Source organism: Carcharodon carcharias, chromosome 16 (genome assembly GCF_017639515.1).
Source record: "Carcharodon carcharias isolate sCarCar2 chromosome 16, sCarCar2.pri, whole genome shotgun sequence".
NCBI classification, from domain to species: domain Eukaryota; kingdom Metazoa; phylum Chordata; class Chondrichthyes; order Lamniformes; family Lamnidae; genus Carcharodon; species Carcharodon carcharias.
Window position 1 is genome coordinate 52,362,234 of NC_054482.1, and position 18,872 is coordinate 52,381,105.

Sequence of the window (18,872 nt, forward strand, 5' to 3'; positions counted from 1 at the left end):
AGAAGGTGGTGTTGAGTTGCCTTCTTGGCAACTGATAAGCTTGCTCGGCCATTTCAGAGGGCAGTTAAGAGTCAACCAAATTACTGTGGTTCTGGAGTCACATATAGGCCAGATTTGGTAAAAACAGCAGATTTTCTTCCCTAAAGGACATCAATGAACCAGATGGGATTTTAATGACAATCTGGTAGTTACATCATCAGCATTACTGATATTTACTTTTTATTCCAGATTTTGTTTTTAATTTCATGAATTTAAATTCCCCAGCTGCCATAGTGGGATTCGAACTCATGTCTCTAGATTATTAGTTCAGGCCTCTGGATTACAAGCCCAGTAAACATTATAATCTTTCCCGTGAACAGGCTCAAGGATTAGCCAGTTAAGAGACATGTCGCCTTATCACAGAACGGATATTATTGCATTGATAGGATCCAGAAACAAGTAAAGATGATTACACATCTCAGAATCTAGATGGAAATGTTCAGGAAGTTGTATTTGTACTCTTTGAAGTCAGTTGTTTGATGCTTTCAAGATTATAAAAGAGACTGACTAAAGTTAACGAAAAACAAGTCTTCTTTAGGCCAATAAATTCTAGTTGGAAAACGAAGGAATCTGATAAAACTTATAAAAAATATTTAAAGCATACTAAAGCTTGGAAAAGTTATCAGAAAAGACCAATGAAGTAAACGGGAGAAATTTAGTCATGGGGAAATTGAATGAGTTTCTGAAGAAAGAAGGAATTGAGGGTTATATAAGGTCTAACTTCTCAGCCAGCACTCTGCTATTAAACAAAATTAAACACAAAATATTATGCCTTATTCATCAAAATAAATAAAAAAATAGGGACTTCAAAATACAAGTACATTTAAGATTCTGTGGAGACAGAATTTTAAAACGATTACTTAAAACCAAATCTTGCCACATTTGATTAACTGTACATTCTGTTCATCCAGATTGTTTTATTAATTTCTCTGTTGAAGGAAGCTGCCAAGAATATTGCAATATGGAGTGATGGTACAACTGGTAGTCCTGGAGTTTGTACCATTGTAATAAGGTGCTATATTTGGTAGCATTTAGGGAGGGTCCTTTGATTGGGCATCACTTGGAGGGGAGCCCATGATGTGGCAGAACTGTGGCTACATGGAATGTGAAGTCTAGCTCACTGGTGCATGCTGGGTGTCAATCGACAATGAGGGGAGGCCATAAGCTCAATTAAATTGCATGTGCTGGCAGAGGCCAGGGAAATCGTATCTCACAGCTCTCTGCAAACATGATGTGCTGCAACTGGGTTGACACAAACATGCACACATGCTTGTACGTTTCTTGGACAGTTGTCACTACTGAGAATTTTTACAGTTTCTAACTACTACCAAAATGCAGGCGATGGTGACGAGTGCCGGTTTGTCTGAGAAGCTTTCAAAATTCAACTCAATTGCTATAAGGAAAAAATTAGGTTGAAATCGGATGGTTGCCTCTTAGCTCAATATAAGTGCACTGTGTTTTCTAACATAAAGAATGGACAGCCTCTAATTAAAGGCTTAAGTAAAGATTTGCTCAAATTCATTAAACAGTTTGCATTAAAATCACTTTCAAAAGCAATGTTATAGATGGACATAATTTGACTTTTTCCATTAAGAATTAATAGCACATATAAAAACATAAACAAGAGCTACAACAAGGTGTGTAATTTAGTACAGTCACTTTATTTCTCTTCCCTTTCATGCATACACACTTAAATATATGTGAGGGCCTCATCTGTTTGGCAATCTGTTCGAACAATGGGTGATCATAAAACATCACACAGTATTGCATCCAACGCAAAAACAGGCCATTGGGAAAACAACATAAAGAAGTGATGCAATGTTTCTACTTAGTTAGAAAGAGACCTTTTGCTACCATCAAGACACAGTGTTGTGAACAGGTTTGGTGAAGCCACATTCACAGTTCTTCCTAAGTATTAGTCATGGGACAGATATATGCTGCTTCGTATGGGTGTTTAGGATTAATCTTCTGTCAATAATAAATCAAGTATTGTTTCTATCTTTTCAAATCTATTTAAAGGATTTATATAACAGAGGTGACTTGGTGAATGCAGCATCACAAGCATCAGTTGCAAGAGGCCTGCCTGCAGCTGTTGCAACAGTAAATGTTAATGTACAATTTTGTCGAGATGACATGTTGATTTGGGAACTTGCTAATACTGATTTTAAAAATTATTCAAATCAAGTGATGAAAGAAGCAAGCTGAGCATGGAATGGCTTTAATGTTGTTATACTTCACAAACATTGACCTCTTGATCAATCTTTGCAAAGTTCAACAACAATGAAGCTGGCTGGATATCTTTCTTAGGATTATCATAATGGCTCTGCTGTCGGTGACGTGAAACTTTTCCACCCAGACAAGCAAAGTGCTGGGTTTCATCCTTGGTCTGTGTCTCTTTAGCTCATCTTGGCCAAGATGATAGCAGCGGTGATATAATTGGTCTCAGCACCACTCAACTTGTAAGCTGAAAAATCAGCCCGAATTCCTAATACAAGTTATTATTCAGTCAGAGCTGCTTGCTGGAAAGTAGGTGTTTGGACATTAAGAGAGAATTGGATCAGGCTTAACTGTAATTCCATTCACAGATGAAAAGCCTAAGGGCCTCACTGTACAGATCCACATATGATGAATGGACAAGGTGAGTACCCTGGAACCACATGGTTTGTAACATTAATCATATGCTAAGACAATAGGCAGTCAATGCCAAAACTCTTGCTCCAAAAACACAAACATGTCTTGCAACACAGGAATTTACAGAACAGCTTTATAGTGTTTACAGGAGATATAATTGTAATCAGAAAATCAACTCTTTTGAATTGCTTCAGGAAAAGATAATGAATACATCATGATCTAAATGCACAAAGATGCTGTATAAATGACTGGATAAAAGCTTAAGATAAAAGGTATCCTGAAGTAAAATTCTTCAAAATGCAGGCCTAAAATTTCCTGAAGTAAACAGCAGCTCCTTCATTTTAAATGGAGTGACTTCCAAAGTTCCCTTATGCCTACAAACATTGCCACTTTCGAGATTCTTCCTGAACAGCTGAGAGTGACAGCAAGGGTTAATCAGATGACCGATGTTTGTAAAAGTTATATAACCTTTTCATCCCAGCCCCAGGTTCACCCATAAAACTTTGATAAGCACTTGCGTCAGCCTCTTACAACAGATGTTAATGAATAAAAGGTGCAGCAACTGTCTTTATGTCAGAAAAAAGCTAAAAAGCTCCTTGCAACACAAAGTGAAAAATCATACATCATGCTGGATTAGTAGGTAAATGTAGTGTAGTATGTGCCTTAGAGACAAGGTCCTAGGCTTGATCCTGGTCTGTACTAAGTTAAAGGATGAGCAATAGTAATAGGAGCACTACAACTTAGAATAGGGAAGCAAAAAGAAAAGAATTATCCTGGGCTTTCACTTGTGATAGCTATGAAGTAGCATGTGTGTCTATGCATGCAAACATATAGCCACATCTCAGTTAATAGTGATCAACACCATGATGAAATAAGTCTGCTGGTACTGCTTTAGCTTACATATAAAGAAAGATCACTTGGGTGAGCTACAGTGAGGCAGCAAACAGCTGCAGATCTATATGCCAGAAAATACCATGCCTTCATGAGAAGAACTATGAAAACTGGGGGAAAATAAACAACAAACATCAGCGCTCAGATCAGTATATCTTAAACTTCTTTAAACAATTTTTTGTCACATAACTGTCATCTAGTTTTGCCCGTTGTGCTCTATTTACACAGTTTTATGTTGACTTTACTGATGGCTCCTCCTTGCTTTGGAGGTTATATTAGTTAAAGATGAAACTGTTTAATGATCAACCACAGAAACCAAGTAGCAAATCGAGTCAGATATATATAGATAAATTTTGCTAGCGAGATCAGCGAAACAAAAAATCGTGACTAAACAAAGATGTTCTTCACACCATTACTTATTTTAGTTCTGTCCAGTTACACTGTCCAACTACAAGCAGATCATTCAGCCTTGGAGCCAGCCTTTCAGGAAGAATCCAGATTTGCAATGTTAGATGACGTGAGGATTTTAGCCAATGGCCTCCTACAATTGGGACACGAGCTAAAAGATTTTGTCCAGAAAACTAAAAACCAAGTCAATAAAATATTCGACAAGATTAACATATTTGACAGATCCTTCTTCGAACTCTCAACGCAAACAGATGAAATCAAGCTTAATGAGCAGGAGCTAAAAAAAAGGACAATAATTCTACAAGCTAATAACAAGGAGTTGAAAAACATGTCACTTGATATCAGAAAAAAAATAAACGGCATCGTAGAAAACCAAACTGTTTTAGAAACAAAAGTTGATGGTCTTGAAGACAAATTATCCGAACTGAATGAAATCAAGACAGAAATATTGGAGATAAAGGAGTTTCCATCTCTAAAAGTAAGTGCATTTTAATGTAAAAAGTGATATGATATTCCCTAGACCCTGAGACCCGAAAAAGCCGAGGTATTATCCTTGCTCTGAGTGGTTAGCTGATCTATATAAGAGTGAGGGCAATTTCCTTCAGTGCCCTTGCACTAAGGAAGAAGGAAACAAAATTAGTTTCTATATTCCTATCCCATGATCCTTGCTGAAAAGTCCACTTGTGGATATTAGGTGAGAACAGAAGTTGTCCAGCTGTCACTGACTTCATCAGATAGCTTTTCAGCATTAAGATAAAATCAAGATGCTGGAAATCTGAAATAAAAACAGAAAATGATGGAAAAACTCAGCAAGTCTGGCAGCATCTGTGGAAAGAGAAACAGAGTTAATGTTTTGAGTCCATATCTGAGAAGAGTCATATGGACTTGAAAAGTTAACTCTATTTCTCTCTCCATAGATGCTGTCAGACCTACTGAGTTTTTCCATCATTTTCTGTTTTTATTTCAGCTTTTCAACACTCACTGTCTAAAGGCAGATCTGAAAAACAGTACAATGTGCTGGAAGGCAGTCAGTTTGCAATATCATAGTATCACAGCAAGAACAGGGGGAAAAGCATCAAGTCTACCAAAGAGCACAGGTGGAGGGTTTCCAAATCAGATTCTGCCCAGCTGTGAAATGTTGACCAAGCTTCAGTTCAATTATGTACATCTCCTGTTCATCAGCAAAAGACGACAAAAGTATGCTATTATGATGCAGAGTAAAATCAGCTCTCTTAAAGCAAATAGAAGTGTCCTGTAACAATAGAACTGTTAAAAATTAATGGTTTGGGAGTTTTCTGCCCCGTCTCCTTTAAGGAAGTACCTGACTACCATTTGGCAACAGCTCATGATGGCAAGACTGATCCCTGAACTTAACTGGAGAATCTCACACACAGAGACCTGCATCACATCCTTACACAGTTCAGCTTGTGTGTAGCATATTTGAGAGTGGCTCTGAAGCAAGACATTGCTCAGGGGTTTGTGACATTTGACGAGAGATTAGATTGTAACATTCTTCCGTACTATGTTTGTCCCTACCATAAGAAAGAAGACACTGAAGTGTGTTTGAAGACAGTGGTTCATCTCTGTGCAGAGGTATTATGAAATTTTTGAAAATCATGATTTTAAGTTCAAAGTAAATCCAGCCATTCTTTAAAAATGGCAAAATGTGCACCAGTAAGTCAGGCAGAACAATCTATTGTTACATACTCATTTTATGTATTTTGTTTCACCAGGCGATTATCGAAGAACAGAACAAAAATATTAAAAGGTTGATCGGTATGCTACATGAACAACACAGTCAACTGGACAAGCAGAATCATCAAATAGAGCAACTGGAAGAAAAGGTACATCACAATTTACTTTATATTCCAAGATGTACAAACAAGTACAATTCTCAAACTGTTGTGTACTTCTGATCAGTAGTGGGGTGGTGAAAAAGGCATATGGGACACTTGCCTTTATCAATCGAGGCATAGATTACAAAAGTAGGGAGGTCATGTTGGATTTGCATAGAACCTTGGTGAGGCCACAGCTGGAGTACTGTGTGCAGTTCTGGTCACCACATTATAGGAAGGATGAGATTGCACTGGAGGGGGTACAGGAGATTCACCAGGATGTTGCCTGGGATGAAACATTTAAATTATGAAGAGAGGTTGGATAGAATTGGGTTGTTTTCATTGCAGCAGAGAAGACTGAGGGGCGACCTGATCAAGGTGTACAAGATTGAGGGGCAAGGACAAGCTGGATAGGGAGCAGCTGCTCCCTTTAGTTGAAGGGTCAGTCACGAGGGGACATAAGTTCAATGTGAGGGGAGGAGGTTTAGGGAGGATGTTAGGAAAAACTTTTTTACCCAGAGGGTGGTGACGGTCTGGAATGCACTGCCTGGGAGGGTGGTGGAGGTGGGTTGCCTCACATCCTTTAAAAAGTACCTGGATGAGCACTTGGCACGTCATAACATTCAAGGCTATGGGCCAAGTGCTGGTAAATGGGATTAGGTAGGTAGGTCAGGTGTTTCGCACGTGTCGGTGTAGACTCGATGGGCCGAAGGGCCTCTTCTGCACTGTGTGATTCTGTGATCAAGTGGAAGCCTTTTTAACAGAGCAAAACTATCAAACCATTGAGGGATGGCCAGAACTATTTCACAGGTTTCCACAACATCTTGATTGGTAAATGTTCTTGCCAATATGAAGCAGAACCTTACAGATCAGCAAGTTCCAATGTTCAAACCCCAGTCTTTGTTGTGTTTTCTGATTTAGTTGGTAGGAGGATTACACAACTGCCATCATTATATTTGGATGCCATTTGAGCATAGATTCAAGATCAGAAATTCTGCTTCCTACACTAAAATTGCCTGCTGATATTAACTGTCCGAGGTACACAAAAAAGCACGTCCTCTTGTTTGAGACAACAGACACTGTACCCCATATCACATTACTCCTTCAAAAAAAGAATGGAGAGCAAAACTCAAGCAGGGAGATTAGAAGCAAAAAAAAATTAAATCTTTCTAAACCTACTAGAAAATGCTACATATATATATATATATATATACACACACACACACACACACACATACACACACACACACACACACACACACACAGGTATATATCATACATATTTCTATTTCAGCAAATCTAAATGAAATATATGACAACAGATTAAAATGTTTTCTTAAAAACACAGCAAACAATAAATATATCTTTTACAGCTAAGAGTCACCTTCTTACCAGGCAATCAAAGTGATATTCAACCACCTCAGAAGCCCACTACTTCCAAATATGTTCACTATTTCCCCAGGAACAACACACAGCTATCATCTGATGATAATGGTAAGAAATATCTACATAGATCAATTGTATATTTGGGGAAAAAGTGTACAATTACAAAATTTTATAAATAAAAAGTAAAATGTAAACGTTCACAATAATTTGGTATTTCGGCAAGGAGTTCTGTACTGGTATTGTCATTAGGAACTCAGTTAAGTGTTAAGGTGAATGTACAAAATCTTTGTACCGTGAAAGGTGAAAGACATCCAGCAATGCAATTATACACCCATATCCTTCCAAATTTGTGTTGTGTCTAGAGATAGATGAGTGCATGTACAAATGAGATGTATGTCAGTAGAATGAAGTACAAATGATTACAGGTCTTCCCCTTCCTTTGGGAGCTATGTAAGTTAAATGAGTTAATAAAATATTGCACAACATTGAAGCATTATAATACAAAATTAAATTTTCCTGTGGTATCCTACTACTGAGGGTCTAAATAAGCCGAGAGATGATGCTAAAATTTGAGATGCTGATATTTCTATAATTTAACACAACCTTTTTCAAACACACAATTACATCTGTAACCTGCAAACAGGAAAAAAAGAGTTTATATTAACTCTTAGTATACCCTGGGACTATTTCCTCATTCACACTCTCTACCCACCCTCATTAATTATGAAGAACATAGGAACATGAACATGTCCGTCATTCAAAGAGATCAGGACTCTTCTATTACCCAATTCCACATATCCACCTTTTCCCTATATCTCTTCATACCATTTGTTAATCAAAACCTAACAATCTCAGAATTAAAATTAACAGACTAAGCATCAATAGTCATTTGCAGAAAAGATTCCACCTAATGCCACTCTCGAATCAACAGAAGTTTGATCTAGTCAATGTCTTTGCTAAGCTCAGGTCAACAAGGTTAAAGCTAAAACACATGGTGTTTCAGATATCTAACCACAAGGTCTTTTAACTTTTGCAGATTTTCCCACTGACTGTAATGACATTTACAATGAGGGAAAGGACAGCAATGGAGTGTACCTAATTAAACCTAATGGACACAAAGCATTCAGTGTGTACTGTCACTTCACAGCAGGTAATGGTCACTATTTCACTATTAGTATTGGTAAGATTCATCCCAACAAAGCAGCAAATGGACATTTAATAAATTTAAATTGTCACAGCAATTATTTTTCCCTTTCCCATATGAAAAATGCTGACTCACACAGGTGTATGGTTCCAAGGCTGTCATCAGCCCTGCAATAGGTCAGACCAGTGACTTTTTAAAAATTCACTCTTGGCATGTAGACACTGCTGGCAGGACCAGCACCTGTCAACCCTAGTTGCCTTTGAAAAGGTGGTAGTGAGCCGCCTTCTTGAACTGCTGCAGTCTGTGTGGTGCAAGTATATCAATGGTGCTGTTAAGCACAGCACTGCAGAATTTTCACACAGTGATAATGAAGGAATAGCAATATATGTTCAAATAGGGATGGAATGCAACTTGGAGAAGAACTTAGAGGCAATAGTTTCCCATGCACCTGCTGCAGTACATCCTGTAGATAGTACACACTGCTACCAGAGGTGGTGGAGGATGGGGTGGTGATCAAGCCAACTGTTTTGTCATGGAAAGTCTCAAAATCACTGAATGTTGCGCCTGTGACTTTGAACAAAATTAGGATATTTATGCAGCTAACTTGTTGCTGCATATATTTATAACAATCTACCTCTACCTAGCAGAGGGTTTGGAAGTTGTTAGGTATTAGATTGAAAAAAGCAAGGCTTAGAAGGTGAAAATCTCCAGATTGTTTCATGTGCCACATACTGAATATGTTATGGACTTGGCAGATGTGACACAATTTCAAACTTTGCTGAACAGAGCATTTGGCAAACAAATGCAGGTTAATAAAGCCATAGAAAGGCCAACAGAAATTTGGGCTTTGATACAGTCAATTGAATATGAATATATATATTGAATATAAGAGGAAAGAAGTATGACAAATTTATATAAAATATTGCTTAGGCCACAATTAGAGTACTGCATACAGTTTTTAGCAACCCATTATACGAAGGACCATAAGCCCATAGAGGACATACAGCATAGGTTAACCAAGAGGATACATGGAGTGGGAAATTATTATGAAGCAAGAACTGATATTTTTACTGGAGCAGGGAAGATTAAGAAGATTATGCAAGTCTGTAATGCCTCTAAATAATCCTCCAGTAGGACCCTCCAGTGTTAATATGCCAAGACTCTGACTATTTGGGGTCTGCATGGAGCAGCAGGTTCTGGCTTTTTTCTCTGTCTCAGGGTCAACTTTCTCAAGTATGTTGAGCTTCCTCTCTGCAAGGCTAGCACTTTACAATTCCTATTTTCCATATTTTAGTTTCAACCTACACGTCCTGCCCCTCCACACCCCCACACAGCCACCACCCCACGCTCTACCAATAGTTCCCCCTACCCTGGATCTGAAATTGAAATGCTGCAGCTTCCCTGCTCACCCTTCTGTTTTCTATCTGCTTTCTTCACCTGGCTGTGGGCCTCCTGGTTCTCCCCTGCTGGTTCTCTTCACCCCTTTATGGCCTACTCCCAACTTCAAAACCATGGGGCTCTGTTATGCACAATGACACCTGTAATTTGTTTGCAAGATTTCTTCAAGAAAAACAAACTTCTTGCCTATGCACAACCCAAGTACTTATTTGTGTACTCTGTCATTGGAATTCTTTATCATGATGAATAATTTGCCCAAATCAAATATGTAACCAAGAAGGGAGGGAAAAAGATTTACTTCCAAGAGGGTAGGAAAAAAGCTAATTAGTTTAGGGTTCTCAGTTCAATTACCTGCAGCCTAAGTCTGTTGTGTCACTAACTGGGTAAGTGCATGGAGTTTCAACTGAAACCATACTTTACGTTTGGCTTTTATTTTCAGTGGGCGGTTGGACTGTCATACAGCGAAGATTTGATGGGTCAGGGGATTTTGACCAGCCTTGGCAACACTATGAAAATGGTTTTGGTATGCTGGAAGGTAAGAGGATAGCTCAAAACATTTTAAAAAAATCAGAAAACTTCATACAATAGCTTTAAGATAAATGACTAGAAGCGTGGTGGGAGATAGCTTGGGTTTCCACTCCCAACTGCTACCTGGAGACTCCGATTGAAAAACATGCTGCACAGGCATGAATGGAGAACATCAGGATCAGGCAGAATCATATATTTGGCTGTAATACTTCCCACTGCTGCAGAGCTTACTAACACGGTCAAGACTCACACCTAATAAGAATGTGGGCAAGGGATCAAAGAGTTTTCAGCATTTGTGGAACTACAGCCCACAATAAGCTAATGCTGTCAGGAAGGGAAAATTTAATAAGCTAACTAGAAAGTGGTTTTATTTTTAAAGGCAACATGCTTTTTATATGTCAATGTCAATGAAGTTCATCAGTGCCTAAATATGAAATGTTGTTCACCTAGTCTTGGATCCAAAAATCCACCCCCTAAACTATTTATCGATTGAAAACATTTCAATTCCCAACAATCAGTTAAGGGAAAATAAAAAGGTAAAGATGAGATCTAATATGGAGGCCAATTCCCACATGGCTGCTTGAGAAAAATAATCACACTTAAGTAAATCTCCTTAAAAAACTGGAAGGATCTTTTTGTTGGATGAACACTCAAGAGTAGGATATTTAAGCCTTAATCCTGAAACATTCCTATAGACTTTGGAAGTTAATTTGGATGAAGTAATTTTGTCCCATTTAACATAATAACATTTTCAGAAGTGTTGAGTAACCAGAAGCTATCAACTCGAGCCAAGTGACACCCTCTCCCGCTGAGGTTAAATGAAAGCTCAAGTATGAAGCATTCTTTTGTGCAGAGTTCCATTCATCATCAGCCATATGCCATTAGTCAAAAATGAAAAGCAGACTGCATTCTTTAATCAAGGTGTGGGATTAAGGTAATATAAATACACAATCTAAATCGGGGGATTTGGTTCAAGCCAAAGAAAAGAGATGCAATTTTTCTTTTGGTGGGGGTGTGATGGCGACAGGAGAAAGAAACAGTGCCAATTTGGATACAGGGGAAGGAAATGTTTTATCTTAGAAGTAAACTTCAGGAAAAAATGCTGACATTAAACTATTCTTGACCTTAATAAGTGATAGCATTTGAAACAAGCAGTCAAGAGAAACACAGAGTTTAAGAATGCAGTGAGTGAAAAAGCACTTAGGATAATGGGACATGAACCAGACATCCAGTAACATCGCCAACTGACCAGGACAAGAGAGGTCATTAAAAAAAACACTAGCTCTTCAACTGTTCATCCTTCCTCACACTGACTCACAGTAGCCTCTACGGCACTAGTTGAACCACTATTCATGAACATCTGTCATCGACCTAGCCATCAGAAATAAAACAGGCACATCCTGGTCAGTTGACCTTCCAAAGTGTTCCTTACTAACATTTGGGGATTTGTACCAGATTTGGGAGAGCTGACCTTCAAACTATTCAAGCATCAACCTGACATAATCATACTCACTGAATCTTACAGCATATGTCAAGCACCTCCATCAATGTCCCAGGGTATGTCCTGTCCTAGTGGCAGGACAGACCCACCAGAAATGGCAGCACAGTGATATGCAGTTGGGAGGGTGTGGCACTAGGACTCTTCAACATTGACTCCTGATCCAATGAAGTTTCATGACATCAGGTCAAACATGGGCAAGAAAACCCCCTGCTAATTATTACATACCACCCTCCAACAGCTGATAAATCACAACTTCTCCATATTGCACACCATTTGGAAGAAGTACTGAGGGTGGTCGAGGCTCAGGATGTATCCTGCTTGGGGGACCTCAATGCATTTCATCAAGGGCACCACCACTGGCCGAGCTGGCAGAACCCTGGAGGACAAATCTGTCAGACTGAACCTGCCACAAATGGTGAGGGAACCAACAAGAGGGAAAAACTTATTTAACCCCAACCAGATGCATCTGTTCATGACAGTACTGATGAGAGTGATCATCCCCTAAGCCCTGTGGAGACAAAGTCCTGTTGTTGCAGTGAGGACACATTCCATCATGTTGTGTGACATTACCACTGTGCTAAATGGATCTTGCGGCTCAAACCTGGTCATCCACAAGGTACTGGGGGCCATCAGAAGCAGCACAATTGCATTGCACAATCTGTAACCTCATGGCCCAGTATATCCCTCACTCTATCATTATCATCAGTCCAGCTGATTAACCCTGGTGGGATACAGTGCCAGGAATAGCACAAGGCATACCTAAAAATGAGGTGTCAACCTGGTGAAGCTACAAGACAGGACTACATGCATGCATATAGCGGAAGCAGCATGCAATAGACAGAGCTAAGCAATCCCACAACCAACAAATCATATCAAAGCTCTAGTCCTATCATATCCAGTTATGAATGGTGGTGGACATTTAAATAAACAGCCAGAGAAGACTCCACAAATATCTCCATCCTCAATGATGGCACAGCCCAGTACATCAATACAAAAGACAAGGCTGAAGCATTTGCAACCAGCTGCAGCCAGAGACGCCAAATAAACGATCTAACTTGGCCTTCTCAAATTACCCAGCATCAGAGATGCCAGTCTTCAGCCATGATATCAAGAAATAACTGAACACACCTGGATACTGCAATGCACTTGGGTACAGCAAAGCCAATGGGCCCTGAAAACATCCCAGCTGTAGTACTGAAGACTTGTGCTCTAGAATCAGCTACTCCCCTAGCCGGGTTGTTCCAGTACAGCTACAACACTGGCATGTCTCAATGTGGAAAATTGTCCAGCTGTGTATTATCCACAGAAAGCAGGACGAATCCAATCGCCAAATCAGTAAACTCCCTACCAACAGCAGTGATGGAAAGTATCACTGGCAGTGCTATCGAGTAGCACTTACTCAGCAATAAGCTGCTCACCAATGTGCAGTTTGGATCCAGGGTCCCTCAGTTCCAGACCTCATTACACCCATAGTCCAAACATGGACAAAAGAGCTGAATTCAAGAGGTGACATGAGAGTGACTGCTCTTGACCTCAAGGTAACATTTGACCAAATGCAGCATCAAAGAGCCCTAGAAAAACTGATGTCAATGAGAATCAGAGGGAAAACTCTCCACTGGTTGGTGTCATACCTAGCACAAAAGAAGATGGCTGTTGGTTCTTTGAGGCTAAGCATCTCAGTCCCAGAACATTGCTATAGCTGTTCCTCAAATAGCATCTTAGGCCTAACCATCTTCAACAATCTTCCATCCATCATATGGTCAGAAGTTGGGATGTTTGCTGACGATTGCACAGTATTCAGTACCATTCGCAATACCTTAGATACTGAACCAGTCTGTAACTGCAAACAGCAAGACCTGGACATCATTCAGGCTTGGGATGACTAAGTGATAAGAAACATATGTGCAACACAAGTGCCAGGCAATGACCATCTCCAACAAAAGATAATATAATCATCTCCCCTTGACATGCTTCCATCTCTGAAACCCCACCATCAATATGCTAAGGGTTACCATTGACCAGAAACTGAACTGGACTAGCCATATAAATACCATGTCTACAAGAGCAGGTCAGAGATCGGGAATTCTGTGGCAAGTAATTCACCCCCGACTCCCCAGTGCTTGTCTACCAGCTATAATGCAGAATTTAGGAATTTGATGGAAGTCCCTCCACCTGCTTGGATTAATGCAGTTCCAACAGCTTGACACCATCTATGACAAATAAGCCCGCTTGATCAGCACCCCATCCACCACCTTAAACCTTCAGTCTCTCCACCACTGGCACACCGTAGTAGCAGTGCTTAACATTTACAAGATGCACTGCAGCAACTCACCGAGCCTCCTTCGACAGCACCTTCCAAACCCACTAATACTATCACCTAGAAGAACAAGGGCGACAGACGCAAAGGGATATCACCAACTGCAAGTTCCCCTCCAAGGCAAATACAGACCTGGAGCTATATCACCAGACCTTCACTGTTGCTGGGTCAAAGTCCTGGAGCTTCCTCCCTAACTACACTCTGGGTATACCTACACCAAATGGACTGCAGTGATTCAAGAAGGCACCACCTTCTCAAGGTTATCAAGGGATAGGCAACAAATGCTAGCTTTACCAGTAACGATCACATCATGAATCAATTAAAAAATACACACAAAAACAGAGGGCACTCCCCTTAATCAAAAACAAAAAATGCTGGACAAGAGTTATACGGATTCAAAATGTTAACTCTGTCTTTCTCTCCACAGATGCTGTCAGACCTGAGTTTTTCCAGCATTTTTTGTTTTTGTTTCAGATTTCCAGCATCCGCAGTATTTTGCCTTTATCTTAGCACTCCCCTTAATGTTCTTTGTAGAAGAATATCTACCAGATTTGCCTATGTAATGATAGTGACTACAATTCACATGTACTATATCCTTTGACACAAATATCCAATACAACAATGCAATAGAGCCAAAATCACACTTAAGTCAATAACTTTTAATGTTTTGCCAATAAATATCTTGTCTGATGCTCTCGCTTCACCATTTCAAATTGCTCCCATTAACAGACAGCAGTACTTCAGTACTTTAATTTATTGTTCATAGCGCAAGGTGCAAACCAGGTTAGGAGGGGCAAAATCAATAATTGTGTTGCTCCGCTTTTTTTCATGGTTTAAGTGGACATGTTACCAATGTTTCACAAACGCATCATAACACTTTTTGATCTGGAGTATGCTTTCACAGACTGGTGAATCATGCTGGGGTACAGTCTCACTGGATGGTAAATCATGTTGGGGTATGGTTTCACTGGTGAATCATGATGGGGTACGGTTTCACTGGATGGTGAACCATGTTGGAGTACACTTTCACTGGCTGGCGAATCATATTGGGGTACACTTTCACTGGCTGGTGAATCATATTGGGGTACTGTTTCACAGGGTAGTGAATCATGCTGGGGTATAGTTCTATAGGGTGGTGAGTCAAACCGGAGTATGGTTCTAAAGGTACCGGCCATGCTTGACCCAAGTAACCATTCTTTGCATATGGGTATATAGCATATGTCAGCATGTCTTTTAACTGTGTGAACTATCACAACAAAGTGCAATTTTTGGCCTCAGCTAGTTTGCATATATGCACACTTTCCATAGGGCGTTATTGGACCAAAAGCAAAACTTATCATGCCATCCCAGCAGGGATCAGCTAAGTCACCACAGATCTTTAAACTTTACAATAATTCGTGCCTCTGTGACCAATACTGTATCAATGAAAAAACATCAGACTGACCGAAGTTTTCAAAATTTAAACCAGATCCTTCAACTTTAGGTCAAGCACCTCTTTCTAAAAAGTTGCATCAAAAAAAAACAATCAGGTCATGCTAGCTCTGTCTGACCACTATATCCACCAACAGTTAATGTTTAATTCTAGAACCTCTAGTGCTGATTAGACAAACAAATTTTAAGTCCTCTTTCACAAACCTCCAAATATTGATTCTGCATGTTCTTTGCACATTGTACCATTGCTGTAGAGTCTGGGAGGTCTTTGTACTACTCAGGTTAGAGTGGAACATTCCCTTTCTCTCCTGATGACTTACATAGTTCCAAACGTATAAGTACCTATCCTCTACCTGACATCATGTTTTGTGTGTGAACCTAGAATAACATGTCAAAAGACTGTTCAGTAGAAATAGCATCTCAGCTAAGACAAACTTTTCTGATACATACTTTTGAGTAGCGGTCACTGCTTAACAATCTGAAGCTGAAATGCTCACTGACTTTTGATCTCCTGGAAGGGTCACAAAGGCCAATCATATTACTTTTCCACCCACGGCAGTTGACAGAGCCCTCAACCGTGTCCGGCCCATCTCCCGTGCATCCGCCCTCACAACTTGCTCTCCCTCCCAGAAACATGATAGGGTCCCCCTTGTCCTCACTTATCACCCCACCAGCCTTTGCATTCAAAGGATCATCCTCCGCCATTTCTGCCAACTCCAGCATGATGCCAACACCAAACACAATTGACCTTCATCCCCCTGGCGGCATTCCGCAGGGATCGATCCCTCCGGGACACCCTGGTCCACTTCCTCCATTACCCCCTACACCTCAACCCCCTCCTACAGCACCTTCCCATGCAACCACAGAAAGTGCAACACCTGCCCCTTTACTTCCCCTCTCCTCACCGTTCAAAGGCCCAAACACTCCTTTCAAGTGAAGCAGCATTTCACTTGCACTTCCCTCAATTTAGTCTACTGCATTCGTTGCTCCCAATGCGGTTTCCTCTACATTGGAGAGGCCAAATGCAGACTGGGTGACCGCTTTGCAGACCACCTTCGGTCTGTCCGCAAGCATGACCCAGACCTCCATGTCACTAGTCATTTCAACATTCCACCCTGCTCTCAAGCCCACATGTCTGTCCTTGGCCTGCTGCATTGCTCCAGTGAAGCTCAACGTAAACTAGAGGAACAGCACCTCATCTTCCGACTGGGCACTTTACAGCCTTTTGGACTGAATATTAAGTTCAACAATTTTAGATCATGAAATCTCTCCTTCATCCCACCCCCTTTCCGATTCCCCCCCCCTTTTTTTTCCAATAATTTATTTCTTTTCCCACCTATTTCCATTATTTTTAAATGTATTATTTATCTCTACCTTTTAGCCTATTTCGATTCCTTCACCCCACCCCCACTAGGGCTGTCTGTACCTTGCTTGTCCTGCTTTCTACCCTTAATTAGCACATTCCTTAGATAATATCACCACCTTCAACACCTCTTTGTCCTTTTGTCTATGACATCTTTTGGCTATCTCCACCTATCACTGGCCCTCTATCCAGCTCTACTTGTGTCTCCCCCGCCACCCCCCCCCAACTTAAACCGGCTTATATTTCACCTCTCTTCTATTTTTACTTAGTTCTGTTGAACAGTCATATGGACTCGAAACGTTAACTGTGTTCCTCTCTGCAGATGCTGCCAGACCTGCTGAGTTTTTCCAGGTATTTTTAGTTTTGTTTTGGATTTCCAGCATCCGCAGTTTTTTGCTTTTATATTACTTCCAGTACCAGCCAGGGTGAAATCAGCAAGTCAAGGATTGGAGTCTACAGTAATCCTGGGATGTATGGCTCATATCACATTCGGCACTGCGCTTAACCAACTAAACCATCAGAGGGCCCCACCATCTTATTTAAAGTTAACTTCCACAGAATGGAAGAAGCTATTGGGCTGCTATGGTTTGCTATACAGATGATGGACTTGGTTGTGATGCACTCCTGAATGAATAAACTGCCAACCCCTCACAGTCTGGAACATTCAGAACTGGTTACCCCCACCACACCCAAAGCAATCAAGAAGTTGGACTAAATTCAACCCCATAAGGTGTAGGATGGGAAAGTACCACTGTAGCCCTATTCCTTACATGGCTCAGGTCCTTAATGAAGTACTTAAATGATGACATTTATTTGTGTTTCAGTGCCAGTAATGTAGGAATGATGTATTTGTTTGTGTTTTTAATATAATTTTAATTCAACAAACCTTTCCTTTAATATCCAGTCCATTGCTTCCCTGTTACCAACTGAACTTGTTTGTCTTTTTATATTACCACATTATTGCTACATGTTTGCACATGCGTAACTTAATTACTTAGTCTACATATGAATTTTGCGATTTAAGTCACACCTCAATTCAGCCTTCAGGCTGAGGACATGTTTCTTGAATAAAATACCATCATCAGTATTATTAATCTAGAATCAAACTTGAAAAATAAGTACTTGAGTGAAGTACCAGAAAACTACCAATGCCTGTGGAGCTGTACCTGTGCATGAATCGACATGTTTGGATGTTGGATGGGGATTGAATTGGATGGTGTTGTAATACCCTACAATCAAATAGTCTACTGGCATTCACGAGCCAGCTCAGGTGAAGAATTTCATTTGGTTGAGGGCAGATGCCTGTAGAAACGAAACCAAACCTGGGGACGGAGGGGAAGAAATTAGCCAACCGGTCTTCCTTGGAGCCCCAATAACCTCAGTGTCACCCTTTGTGCCACCAGTCTGATTAGGTAACCTCAGCCCTAGTCTATTAATACCGAAAAGTCAAGCAAAAGATGTACAAAGGTGTAGCTATGTTTTTGATTTTTAAATTCAATTCTTCAAAACACTTTTATTTATCTTTTGTGTAGGTGAGTTCTGGTTAGGCCTGGAAAAGGTGCACCATAGTACACGACAGGGAAATTACATACTGCATATTGAATTGGATGACTGGAAAAGAGACAAGCGTTTCATAAAATATACATTCAGCCTGGGAGAGAAAGAGACAGATTACACTGTACAACTCTCTGACATCCTCCTGGGAAATCTCCACAATGCAATGACTGAACAGACAGGAATGAAATTCTCGACCAAGGACAGGGACAACGACATGAGAAATGATACTAACTGTGCTGAAAGTTATTCAGGTAACTCCAATTATAAAAAACACTTGATCTCTATTGTTCACTATGACAAAGGGTTCAAATACTAAAAAAAATCTGGGCGTTAGAAACTAGAAGAAAATGAGATGGGTCTTTCCATCAAAAAGGTAATTGAGTTGTGGAATATGGTAGTAGGAAAGGCAACTGAAGCAGACAGTATACAGGGTTCAAGGAGCA

At 40.2% G+C, this 18,872-nt stretch overlaps 1 protein-coding gene across 15 annotated transcripts in view; it reads right to left on the reverse strand.

Annotated features, from left to right (window-relative positions):
• dock7 (dedicator of cytokinesis 7) overlaps positions 1-18,872 on the reverse strand; it is a 183,625-nt gene that overhangs the window by 109,844 nt on the left and 54,909 nt on the right. The window lies entirely within an intron of this gene.